Source organism: Stomoxys calcitrans, chromosome 3 (genome assembly GCF_963082655.1).
Source record: "Stomoxys calcitrans chromosome 3, idStoCalc2.1, whole genome shotgun sequence".
Taxonomy (NCBI): Eukaryota; Metazoa; Arthropoda; class Insecta; order Diptera; family Muscidae; genus Stomoxys; species Stomoxys calcitrans.
In genome coordinates this window covers 116,196,595-116,210,793 of record NC_081554.1, presented here as the reverse complement: position 1 = coordinate 116,210,793, position 14,199 = coordinate 116,196,595, and the positions used below count along the sequence as shown (strand labels likewise).

The 14,199-nt window shown below is 39.9% G+C and overlaps 1 protein-coding gene across 3 annotated transcripts in view; it reads right to left on the bottom strand.

Annotated features, from left to right (window-relative positions):
* The window catches only part of LOC106083286 (muscle M-line assembly protein unc-89), a 106,183-nt gene extending 94,482 nt beyond the window's left edge, over window positions 1–11,701 (bottom strand). Inside the window, exons 1-2 of one of the 3 annotated variants that reach the window (XM_059364581.1) lie at window positions 11,297–11,701; window positions 10,475–11,151 (exon numbers count right to left, since the gene is read on the bottom strand). The gene's annotated coding sequence lies outside the window, so the exon portion shown is untranslated. Of the gene's footprint in view, window positions 1–10,474 lie in introns of all 3 variants that reach the window. The other 2 variants (XM_059364583.1, XM_013246214.2) reach the window with 2 other exon arrangements.
* Between the last annotated feature and the right edge of the window lie 2,498 nt (window positions 11,702–14,199).

Here is a 14,199-nt window from a genome sequence, read left to right as displayed (position 1 = left end):
AAATCTGTTTTTGAAAATCGGACCACAACTGCGCTTTTGGCAACCAGTACAAAATTTTGTAGTGCCAAGGAGACACACTTTAAAGGCCCACCAATTGGCAAAGTCTTTGAAATTTTACACATAATCTAATGAACACCTCGGGTTTAACCATTTCAATGATATCTCTTTTCGTTCCAAAATGCAGGAATATGTTCACCACATTTTTTAGCCCACTGTGTGACGGTCGTATCAACGTTTTCATATAAATACAACACTTTGCCATAAATTGAGGCCCTCATCAGGCCACAGCTCCATAAGCGTGAAGGTGTCTCTTGGAGAGAGTTTAACACTCTCCGTAAATTTTATTTGATTTTTGAGCCTCTAGAGGTCGCAATTATTAACAGACTTGGCTGAAATTTTTACAATGACGTTTCCGAATCGGTCTAAAATCAGATATAGCTCCCATATAAACCGACCTCCCCTTTATAATTCTTGACCCTCTAAAGGGGACAATTCTTATCCGATTTGGTTGAAACTTTGCACAATGACTTCTGCTGCGTGCTAAGTAAGGCCTGAATATGCTTAAAATCTGATACAGATCCCATACAAACCGATATCCCTATTACACTTCTTGAGCCCCTAGAGGGCGCAGTTCTTGTCAAATTTGGCTGAAATTTTGCTCTCCCCCTCCCCTTATGGCCTTCAACGTGCCAAATATGGTCTGAATAGGTCCAATAGGACCTGATATATTGTAGCTTCCATATAAACCGATTTCACGATCTTACTTTTTGAGCCCCTAGAGGGCTACCCAGAATTTTTGAACAATGACTTCTACTATGATCTTAATCATTCAAACCAAGCATGGCATGAATAGGTCTAAACTTGATATAGTTCCAAAAGTATAGCAATTCTTATCCATTATCCTTTGATTACCAATGAGAAATACCGGGGAAAGAACTTGACAAATGCTATCTATGATGGAGATAGCTTATTAAAGGCTTACTAAAGGAAATTTTAAACAGTGGGTTGGTTTATGAACTTGACATCCTTACCCAATATACTCAGATATATGGACCATGTTGCCTAATCTCTTGATTGAACTTGTAGATTTGATAATTTAAAACTATCTGTGGTATTGTCCAAGTTAAAGATGGCGTAAGTCGTATCATATTTTTATAAAGCTCTCTTATGGACCATACTTGGATATGCATATATAGCTGTCATAACGTATAGACAGAGAGAAAGCGAATTTTTGAACAGCGACGTTAAATTTGCATCTAGCTACTATAATTTTTTTCCACTTAAAAAATTGAGTCTTAACGCTATTTAAGATGAACTTAATTTGAGGAAAAATTTGTCTTAATACAATGTCAAGCTATTGCTCATTAAGAGTTCAATAATTTTATTACAACGAAGTAATTAATTTTACATGGGTTTAGTTTCCTTTTTATTTCCTACAAGTAAACCCTGATCTTGAAGCATAGTAACTGAAATAATAAATCATTTAAAAAAGTTAGGATGGAATTTTGGCTTTTTTTTATTTGTAGACGCCATATTGTCAAAAATGGAAGAAAATTTAACTTAAGTTATTATACCCTACACACACAGAAATAAGTTTGCTGACATCAGCAAACACTGTCTGCTAATTTTATTTTGAGCATAGACTTTAATACCTACCAAATTTCTTCTACGAGTCATTGGATCCCTGGAGAATTCATAGAGAGCGGTTTAGATTTAGATATAGTTCCCATTGATATGTGACCACAGTTTCTCTGATCATCGTTATAATAGTTTCAGCCTTGGAGAAAATACTGCAGAAGTGGTCCCTCGGTTAAACAGAAGAAAGGCGGATTGGGATAAATTACGGCACAAATTCTACAAGTCTATCCCTTGAAGACTAGAAAAGGAAGTGGAAACTACGTAGGATATAGACATAGTGGTCAAGCGGATCACGAAGGTGCTGAATGACTCGCTTGTGTCAGCATGTCCAAGCGCCACGCCAAGGGGCAAACAGCGAGCGACATGGTGAACCCCAGAGCTGGTTAGTCTAAGGAAGGACTGCTGAAAACTCTTCAACAGAGCAAAAATCACACGATAGGGACATCAATAAGACTGAGTTAAGAAAATATAAGGGCGAGCTAAGAAAGGCTCAAAAAAAATCCTGGGTAGAATTCTGCAGCTCCGTGGAGGATACATCTGAGGCCTCTTGGTTAAGGAAGATTCAGTCCTCGAGACCTATTTCGAGGGGTATATTCAGAAGTTAGAGAATGTATGGACAACGACTAGTGAGGAAACACTAAAACTACTCGTTGATACACATTTCCCGGGAAATTCTCCAACGGACAACGTGGCGCCAGAAGAGGTTGTCACTGGTATGCGTTCGTCGGAGGCTATTAGGGAAATTGTGTCTGAGCCAAAAAACTTTCACCAGTCAACACGTCCTGATGATGTGTCACTGGTTGCATTACAAGCTGTCTCTGATAGACTGGTTCCCCAGCTTAGGGAGATATGCTCTGCTTGTATCAGAATGTCATATATACCTGTGGAATGGAGGGACACGAAGGTAATTTTTATTCCGAAAGAAGGAAAATCTTACCACACGACGGCGAAAGGTTTTCGTCCTATTAGTCTGCCATTCTTTATGCTGAAGACAATAGAGAGGTTGATAGAAACATATCTTAGGGCAAAGATTCCTGGCGATCGCCTGCCATGGCAGCAGCATGCATATAGTAAATGCAAATTCACTGAAACAGCACTTCACGATCTAGTCGGCTTCATAGAGGGTTCTCTTGCTGTCAAGGAATATACAATGGAAGCATTTCTTGACATTAAAGGTGCTTTCAATAAAGTAAAACCGACGTCAATCATGAAGGAGTTGGAGTTTCTAGGCATCAACTGTACCGTAAGAAAGTTTATTGATAACATACTTACTAAAGGATGTATTACGGCAGGCTTGCGATCTGTGGATCTAAAAGGATGGATCAGAAGAGGAACATCTCTAGGAGGTGTACTGTCTTCTTTACTTTGGAATATAGCCATGAACAATATATCATTGTCTCTGGAAGAAAAAGGTGTAAAAGTGGTCGCGTGTTCTGATGACGTGGCAATTGCGGTTAGGGGAAAGTTTCCCTGCACTCTAAAGGATATACTTCAGGAAGCTCTACGTGCAACAGCAAAATGAGCTACCGAAAGTGGTCTAGGTATAAATCCGTGCAGGACGGAAGTAGTTCTTTTAAGCAGGAGATACAAGTTGCCTTCAGTAGAACCTGTTTTCTTGGGCGGAGAGAATGTTCCATTTGCAGAAAACGCAAAATACCTGGGTGTTTTGCTGGACAGGAAATGGAACTTCAAATCCAACATTTTGGAAAGGGCAAGAAAGGCAACTCTTGCCCTATACACCTGCAAGAGAGCTATTGGCAAAAATTGGGGGTTTAAACCGTGTGTCATGCATTGGGTATATATTGCAGTTGTCGGACCTATGATGCTATATGGTGTTGTGATCTGGTGGACGGCCCTTCAAAAGTCCACCTACTGCTCAATACTTAACCGGATCCAAAGGATGACTTCTTTGTGCATCACAGCCGTACTGAAGACGACACCACTGATGCACTGAATTTAATACTACATCTTATGTCCCTGGACATTGTGGCTACACAAATTGCAGCGACCACTGCTATGAGGTTAAGGGAACTGGACACTGTGTTATTCTTGATACAATATCCGATGTTCCAGGCAGTGTGGAATACACCCTACCTGAGCCGCCTTTTGATAAAAAGTACTGTACCACTTTTCCTGATAGAACCGATTGGAACTACGATACCCCTGGTAACAGAAATTACATAGACTTCTATACGGATGGTTCCACACTAAACAACCAGGTGGGTTTTAGAGTGTACTCTAAAGATCTAGAACTGGTCATATCGAAAATTTTACCCGACTACTGCAGTATGTATCAAGCGAAGATTCTTGCAATTAAGGAAGTGTTTGAATGGCTAAAATATAATGTCATAACGACGATTGGAATAAATATCTTCTCAGATAGCCAGGCAGCCATTAAATCTCTGGAGAACATATTTCTGAACAAAAAACCGCCCCGACTGTCGCAGATTTTGCAACGAGATGGCTGAACAGTTCAAAATTCATCTGTTCTAGGTGCCGGGCCACAGAGATATCCCATGGACTTGTAAAGCGGAGAGCTTGCGTGACTGGGAACTACCCTACACATTCCAGGTATACTGGAATCTGTGGAATTCAGGGCCAGGCCCGAAGGACAACGAAAAGAGAGGGCTGTGAGCATTCCAAAACTATGTGACCTAATCTAAACTCGAAGAGACCTACCACTTTACTGTCATTGGCTAGAAAAGATGTCTCAGTCATTGTGTCCGTCATGACATGTCACTGTCTAATCGGAAAACATGCTTACGGACTGAAGGTTGGCAGCAACGACTTTTGCAGAAGCTGTGAGGAAGAAGAGACTATAGAACATCTTCTGTGTGTGTGTCCCGCACTAGCAGACAGAACGTGGTCCTCTTTAGATTCTCATTTCTTTGAGAACCTGTCTGATTTAGCGGATGTGAACATTCGCAATATATTGGGATTTTTAAAGCGGTCTGGAGGGTTCAACGGTGGGAACTTGAGGCATCTTCCTTCTTCTGTTCCTGTGGTATCATAATGGACGACAACGTCTAAGTGAGTCTGATGGCAGACTGACACTTAAACCTAACCTAACCCATAGATATGTATCGTTCAATTTTCACTTCTAGAGCATTAACAATCGATCTTCTCAAAATTTTAGACTGCGATTTCCTCTATGACAAAGCTATTAGCATTTAAAAATTTAATGGAAATGTCAGGTACCTGCCTAGCAGGTTGACAGAGTTTCGACGAAAAGCAATTATTTTTTCACTATGTTTTATTTTTACCAAACATCCAGGTATGAGGTATATAGCAACCATCGAAAACCGTTTGTGCGAAGTGGTGTAACTTGCCATTCGGACTCAGCATAAACTGCAATCTTCATATAAGAGAAGTATCTAACTAAACTAACAAAATTTCCCTTAAAATTTCTTGAAGGAACAGGGGATACTTCTCTCACATCAATGATTACAGCCCGATTAATTAATTTATTTAATTTAAGCTCAATCATAAGCGGCCTCCCTTTTTATGCCGAGTCCGAACGGCGTGCCGCATAGCGACACCACTTGGTGGAAAAAGTTTTAACATGGCAAGGAACCTCACAAATGTAGCCAGCATTAGTGAGGGGATAAGCACCGCTGACAATTTTTCTGTGGCCACGGTGGTCTCAGGAGAGAAGTTTATCCTGTTCTCTAATTGAATGTGCTGTATGGTACAGAAAACAGAAATTGGATCATGATCGTACGTAAGAGCCTAAGACGGTTTGAGAAATGTCGTGCGTGAGTGTTATTCTTATCTATTAAGTGAAAATTACTCAATATTCAAGAAAGAATACCATTGTGTATTCTTCGTTGAGTACAAGAGAGACTCAACACACTTTTGTTCTGTTTTATTTTCCACTCTAGCGGATTCACTTATGGACATATAAATCGCTCTTCCCGCTAAATGCTTTTTTGTATTTTAACGTTGATCAACACTAAAGATGGATTTACATAGATTTAAGATACCGGGGAGCTTAATTTTTAGTATTATTGGTGTCAATGGCCCCTCTATCTGTAACTTTTTACATGATTTAATGATATACCTTTCCCTTTACAATTGCTACATTGATGGGATGGGTTATACTATTGTATATGGGATGGATTCGTATGATGAAGAGAATTTTGCTTCTTCACTTAACTAAAACTGTTATTCAAAACGGCAAAAATGTTTGCTAAAACAGCACTTTTCGTCTGCTGAAAATGGGAAAGCAGACATTACTGCTGTTTCAGCAAACATAGGGCTGTTGCATCAGCAAACATTTCTTACTGCCATTTCAACTAACAAAATCTTCTGTTCTGAGTAGACAAGTCTGCTGAAAAAATATTTGTATGCTACTTTTTATGGTTCCCTGTTACTTGTTTTGATTACTTTAGGCATTTTTTTAGACTTTTTTAGAAATTTGTTGGAAGCGATGATTCTAATTTGTGGAATATTACGTAAAGAAGCTACCTGATTCATCCATTAGTATACATTTTGAAATGTTGCTGAGCTAGCTCGCATTTTTGTTGTTATTACACTACTAATGTGCACATGAACTGGCATGGCCTTTTGTATCTAAATTTAAAGAAAAAAGTTTATGGAAAGATTACATTCAGTGATGATTATAAACATCCACTGAGACACACATTTACATATGAGTTCTATTTTTTCTCTTCTACACCCATAGAATAAAGTTTGCTGCACATACCAAACACTGTCTGCTGAATATTAGTAGTTAATTTTGCTTCTATTGTAGAAGTAGTTCTGCTAATAGAGCAGAAGTTCTGCAATTTCAGAGTAGCAGGTTTACTGCTGAAAAGTCTGTTGTTTTCTGTTTTAGGCGTTTAACTAATTTTACAAATGTTGTTGATCAAATATTTTCATATCGTTAAATAATAATCTGCGACTTAAAATTTTTATGTTTTTTTAGAAAAACTTAGAGATGTATTTGGCTATTCAAATGTATCCAGCTTCCGATCTTGATTTTTCTAATTCAGAGGATCATTGGATATATATGCGTTCAAAAAAAACTTTGCCCGTTTCTGCCCCATTTGGATTTTTGGAGCCATTTTTATACCCTAATTTCGTCATTCTGTTTGTAACTCCTCGAAATATTCGTCTAAGAACCCATAAAATATATATTCTTGATCGTCATGACATTTCAAGTCCGTCCGTCTATCTGTCTGTCGAAAGCACGCTTACTTTCTTGAAATGTTGCACAAATACTTCATATTAGTGTAGCTCGCTCCATGTTTTGATATAGCTGCCATATAAACCGATCTAGGATTTTGACTTCTTGAGCATTGATATCATTTAATATATATTCTTGAATGTTTTCATGTTCTTAGTCGATCCATGAGCCCCTCCGTCTGTCGAAGTCATGATAGCGTACGAGAGAAGAAAGCTATCCGCCATAAATTTTGCACAAATACTTTGTATAGTATAGGTCATTGGTGATTACAATGAGCCTTAAGATTTGTCCAAACACGGTACGACCGAAATTGTTCTATATATATAAGGCCCGAATTTGCTTCTTCCTCCAAATATCGAATTTTATTGAATTATACCGATTTTTGTTATATAAGTAAGCTTACAGTGAGAACCAACATATAGTGTGCAAAAGCCATAATTTTATAGTTTTTTTTTTTTTTGCCAAATATCTCAAACTTACTTTCATCACTAAATAAAACGTTACTTCAGAAAGAAAATTATTAAAAAGGTAATAAAAACAAAAGTACATCACTTATTGTTTTAATTCTTTTTTTATTTAAGAATACAATATCCCAATTTTTTTTCATGCTGTCTTGAAAATTACATTGGGTAATGGCGACCGCTATAGCGAATACACTGATTGAGTCGATTTTTGAAATTCGAGTCCAATATTTGCGGAATATTAATCGGTATGTTGGCAATGGGGTCGCAAATATTGTTCTTGAGGTGTGCTATGGCCCGTGGCCGATCGACATAAACCAGGGATTTACCCCATAAAAAACAACAAGTGACTAGAGCATGTTGGCAACTAATTGGAGAGAAAAACAAACTTGGTAACTTCCCCTTCAGATGCACTCCCTCGTTTCTCTGGCGCACACTGCAACAATTGATTTATTTTGGATTCTAAGTAATATTCGAAAACGTTTTTCTACCCAAATGTCTACCTTTGAGCACGAATGGTAAAATTTTTACCATTTTGGCGACACTTTACTTAGTTAATAGGACAATGACTAAGACGAAGGTGGACCAATTAAACGCACCACTTATATATATATCTGACAAGGTCAAATACATACGAGTGATCTTGGATAGGAAACTTAATTGGAAATATTACATTCAGGAGCGTACTGAAAAGGATCACAGATGTTGGGCACTATATAGACGGGCCGTAGGCTCGAAATGGGGCCTGAATCCGAGGATAGTCCACTGGCTCTACAGGAGCGTGATTAGACCAATACTAACTTACGACTTAGTAGTTTGGTGGACTGCTATGGAGAAAAAGTGCAACATTAGAACCATACAGCAGGTTCAGAAAACATGTTGTCTTGGCATAGGACACTGGAGATAGTCTAGATATCCGCCCCTCGACATACAGATTAAGTGTGAGGCAGCCACTGCGGCTATGAGACTTAAGGCGATGGAAGACTGGATTGAGGATAGGAGCAGCTCATACCATCGCGGTATAATCGAGGCGTCGATAGGAAACCTGGAAGGAAGAAAAGAGGTTCCCAATCGAATACCTGGGACGACAGTTGAGGTCGAGGGCGTGGGACTGCTGACATCGGCACAGTCTTGGATTGACGGAACCCTAGTATTGCCATCTGGAAGATTATGTTACACTGATGGATCAAAGCTAGAGGACAGAGTAGGCCTGGGGGTTTACATTGAGAACCCAGGGACTGAGATCTGTTTTAGACTGCCTGACCATAATACGGTCCTGCAGGCAGAAACCCGGGCGATTACGGAATGCGTGAAGTGGTGTGGTGCTAACGTCAGGACGTCGAGTGTGAACATCTTTACGGACAGTAAAATGGCCATAAGGGCAATAACAACCAGGACGATAGGATCGCGAACAATCTTGGAATGTAAGAAGGAGATCAACGCCTTCTCTGATAATGGCACAATCGTCATCGTTAGGGTGCCGGGCCATAACGGAGTAAGTGGGAATGAAAGGGCAGACGATTTGGCGGCGAAGGCCAGAGGACTGCTGTCAATAAACTTGCTTAACCCGAAGCCTTTCGGGTCGACGTAGTCTGAGTTAAGGGCGTGGGCGATGAATGCGCATGCAACACTCTGGAACAGCGAAACGGTCGGTAAGACGGCGAAAATCGTCAGGGGTGATCCGGATCGTGAGAGGACGAGGCTATTACTGAAAGGAAGTAAGAAGGAGGCCAGTATAGATTCCGGTATCATATAGATTCTGGTATCATAGGACGATACCACACTTATGTAAAATCGGTGCGGCAAGTTATAGCTTGAGTAGGGCATGCGGGGAAGATGAAGAGACGTTGGAGCATTTCCTATGTCATTGCCCGGCTTTCGCGACCAAAAGACACCGGTACTTAGGTGGGGACACAATACCAGACATGAACCCACTTGGGGGCATGGTTTAGAGCGCACAACAAGCCGATTACCGGCTTAGGTGTAAGTCCATAGTGGCATGTGGCGGATTAATATCTCTACCCTCTTTTCAACCTAACCTAATCTAGGGGCATGGCATGGAAAACAATTAGGGATTTTCTAAGTAGCACGGAATTCCTAACTTAGATTTTCTTTTTCGATGTTACTTTTTTAGTATTTAGAGCACACAACAAACCAATTACTGGCTTAGGTGTATGTCCATGGTAGCATGGGGCGGATTATGCAAAAAAAAAAATTAAAACTTTATCGAGCGGTTAATTTTTGTCCTCAAAGGGTTAAGTTTGACCGGGTCGAATCGTATATACCTCCACATGTAACAAGTTCTTCGAATGACTTTTTCAAATATATAGGAGCTAAAGCAAGTTATGGACCGATATTAGCCGTATTTATCATGGCCATTAGAAGTCATTAAAAATATCACGTTCGAAATTTCAGCCAAATTGGATAGTAATTGAGCCCTATAGAGACTCAATAAGTCAGATAGAGATATCGGTTTATATGGCACCTACATCAGGCTATCGACCAATTTGAACAATAATTTGCACGGTTGTTGAAAGGGGCTCAAGAAGTAAAATCTGAAGATCGATTTATATGTGACCTAGACCAGGATGTGGACCGTTTTGGACTATGCATAGCACAGTTGTCGGAAGTCATTATAAAAAACCATGTGCCAAATCGGATGAGAATTACGTCCTTTAGAGGCTCAATAAGTCAAATCGGGAGATCGGTTTATGTGAGAGCATTATCAAAATAAGGCCGGCGTGCTTTTGACAGACAGACGGACGGACGGACTTTGCAAAATCGACTTAGAACGTCGAGGCGATCACGAATATATATACTTTGTTGGGTCTCAGATCAAAATTTCGATCAGTTATAAGCAGAATGACGAAATTAGTATACCCCATTCTATGGTGGAGAATATAGCAACTAATTTTGAAATGTAGGTATTACATCTTTTCTCGTGAGTGTGTTTAAATTGGCAAGAATGTTATTTTTATTCAAGCACAATCACGTGATTATATTCAGTTTGTCGCTTTTAGGAAGTTAGGTATGTGGTTTAAATCAAAGATGATTTCATTTATTCAAAGTAAAGTTGACACCATTTGTCTTTAGTTTGTAGCATGACATCAAACCCGTAAAACATGAGTTGTTCTTATGTTATGACACTATTAAACAGATAGTTTTGAGCGAGTGTAAGCGTACATACCCCACAATTACAATATTCCAAATAACAGGGCCAAAGATCCACCCACTCCGTTGGGGTGTCTAAGTATTTAGGATTTCTTCAATGTATGTGTTTAGATATAAGCAGTCGTGAGGAGTTGTGGAATTTACATCAGCTTTGTTAACTACGTTGGAGTTGTCACTGAGAGAATATCAAATATTTACGAATGGCTGGTCTATCGATTTTGCACAGAGAACACTATTGAATTTAATGTCACTGTAACTTTGCCACGGACGATTTCAGAGACTCTAAAAAGCACCGTTCATTACAGCTGTTACCTCAACACTTTTCCGGACTCTTCGTCTTGTGGGTTTGGGTGGGTGGTATTTAATTAATATTTATCTGTTGAATTCACCGTGGAATATTTGTGCTTTTGATTAGCACTGCGCGCCAACATCAACAACAACAACACTTAAGATTCTAATAGAGATATTCACACAGAACGTAGATGGCATATACAGGCAGATAAGACAACTAGACAAACCGACAGAGCAGATAGCAGTTTGCTGTGGTAGTTATTTACGTCTGGCTTTGAATAATTTTCGCCAGATGACTTGAATATGGCTTTCTTAATCGGACGGCTTCTTTTGTATACACAGTGCTCTTCCGTTTCTTGTGGACTTTTTCTTTTCTTAATTCTACACATGAGCAACTAGATTCTGAAAGAAGAACAACAACACATCGAATAACAACATCACTTCAGTATTGTTTTATTTATTTCTTAATATTTTTATTTAAATTTTTTGGTTGACATCAGCCACGGTTAAATCACCGTTCAGACGCTCGGGAGGAACGCACTCACACGAATGTACAATATACACGCGGCGGCGGCAGCGGCGCCGACGAAACCGAGAACACAACAATCAATGGAATTGAACAGAACGCAACGATGAGCAATTCATTATTTTGTTGTTTGCCAAAGTATCGATAGAGATCGTATCGTTTCGGATGCGATGCACGATTGATGGGTGTCTTCGGTAGCGTAGTACTTTCCCGCAGCTTGGCGCTTATACCTTTGAAATACAACTCACACTACGAGTCTCAGACTAGAACTGTTTGTCTAGAAAATATCGGCAAATGAAATTCGCTCGGAAAGCTAAAAAGCAGCGGCAAGCACCGACCGCTAAGGGCAATCGATATTCGTACAGAGAACCACACGCACGCATAAATGTATACGCTTTCAGACAGTCAGTAGATCGAACTGTACAACGACTACCCATATGGTTGGGGACTTGAGATGTATTTGTGCGCCATTGCCTCATGGCCCGCTCAGTTTCTCGCACACCTTGTCTGCTGGTGTTGTCTGTCTCCACAAGAAAACGGTCGTTTGGTGTGCGGTTGTGTGTGTCAAGGTATTTTATGCTCCCAAAGTCTACAGCGAGCTTTTTCTCATTATCACTTGTGCCAAGTTCGTCATCAAAATTTCAAAACAAAAACCGTGGGACCTGTTGGAAATGCGGCTGATGTTGGTTGGGGCAATATTCAAAAGAGCGTTGTTTTTACAGTCCTAACTAAAAGATCGATATCATGGGTCGGTCACCGGACTTAATAGGTTAGGTTAGGTTGAAAAGAGGGTGCAGAAATTAATCGGCCCCATGCCATTATGGGCATAGACCTAAGCCAGTAATCGGCTTGTTGTGCGCTTTAAATACTAAAAAAGTAACGTCGAAAAAGAAAATCTAAGTCAGGAATTCCGTGCTACTTATAAAATCTTTAATTGTTTTCCATGCCACGCCCCTGAGTTGGATCATGTCTGGTATTGTGTACCCACCTAAGTACCGGTATCTGTTAAGCGCGAAAGCGTTGACAAAAGAAATGCTCCAACGTCTCATCTCCTAGTCCTATGTGTCCCGGAATGCGTCGACCCAAAAGGCTTCGGGTCCACCAAGTTTATTGACGACAGCTCTCTGGCCTTCATTTCCAAATCGACTGCTTTCTCATTCCCAGTTACTCCGCTATGGCCCGATTATAGATACAAATTAATGACAATGGTAAATAATTTTTAATTGTCAGCACCAAAAATCGATAATTTTCTTAGTTCAGTGGTCAACTTAATTACGATAGTATTGAAAACATTAAATGAAGATGTTCATAATCGATATATTGGTTGTGCCAATCATTTACATAGAAAACAAATTTGTTTGCCACTAATTGTTGTATCAACTACTTTCTACAGTTATTTTAAACGACTGTGTTATTGTCATTTACATTCAGGATGTCATTAAAGTTATTTCTTCCCGCGGCTAAGTTTGGTAGTATTTATAAGTGCAAAAGTAAATGTCCCGTATGGATTAAATAATGATATTACAAAAAATCTTGTAAGTCTGAATTTCAATTCGCGTTCATCTTATTTGCAAATTTTCTCCATGAACATTCAACTAAGGAACAGGGGCAAACTTCCCACATACCAATGAGTTCAGTCCAATTGAAGTTGAAGCTCAATGACAATGGGTCTCCTTTTTATAGCCGAGTCCGAACGGCGTGCCGCAGTGCAACACTTCTTTGGAGAGAAGTTTTATAAGGCATAGAACCTCACAAATGTCGCCATCATTAGGAGCGGAAAACCACCGCCGAAAATTTTTTCTGATGGTCTCGCCAGGATTCGAACCTAGGCGTTTAGCATCATAGGCGGACATGCGAACCTCTGAGCTACGGTGGCCTCCGTACATCTTATTATATATACAAGGAGTTTAATGGATAAGCCTGTATCGTTCAGCTGTTGGTTATTGAGAGTGGTGCAGCTATTTCATCATGTTGGTGCAGTCCATTTTGTTTTAATAGTTCCAAGTTTGTTGAAGTTCCGGGCTGTATATTTCTCTCTTTATTGTTGAAAAGCTATGATCTTCTTGCATATTTACATATTGGGATTCTTCAAATAAAGAGACAGAAATGAAAAATAAGTCAAAAGTCTCCTCTTTCAATTTTTCCATACAATACTATTTTTGGTACCAACAACAAATATAAGGCAATAACCTCAATTTCAACATTGGTTGTCACAACCGAACTGTTCATGAACCTTCGTAGTATGAGGAACCATCAGCATTCGGTTGGCAATAAAAATGGTTGAGGCAACGTTAGGGCGTTAATCTCCTTCTTATATTCCAACACTTTTCGTGATCTTACCGTCCTGGTTGTTGTTGTCCCTATGGCCATTTTACTGTCCGTTTACACCAAACGCGTGAGGCATTCCGTGATCGGCCGGATCTCCGCCTGCAGGACCGTATTATGGCCAGGCAGTCTAAAACAGATCTCAGTCCCTGGGTTCTCAATGTAGACCCCTCTAGCTTTGTTCCATCCGTGTAACATGATCTTCCAGATGGCAATACTAGGGTTCCGTCAATCCAGGACTGTGCCGCTGGCAGCAGTGCCTCGCACTCGGCCTCAAGTGTCGTCTCAGGTATCCGATTGGAAACCTCTTCAATTCCTTCCAGGTTTCCTATCGTCGCCTCGTTTATACCTATCCTTCACCCATTCTTCCATCTCCTTAAGTCTCATAGCCGCAATAACCGAACTTAATAACAGCAGCCTTTGAAACATTCGAGAAACTGTGAAAGTGGGTCTGGCAGTGAACGTTTTGTACACCCGAAAAAACGGAGAAAGTTTGGAACCACAGCTTTAAGATGGTTAGTAACTTTATTTACCTCAGCACCACCGTAACCGAAACGAATGACACCAGTTTTGAAATAAAGCGAAGAATAAAATTGGCT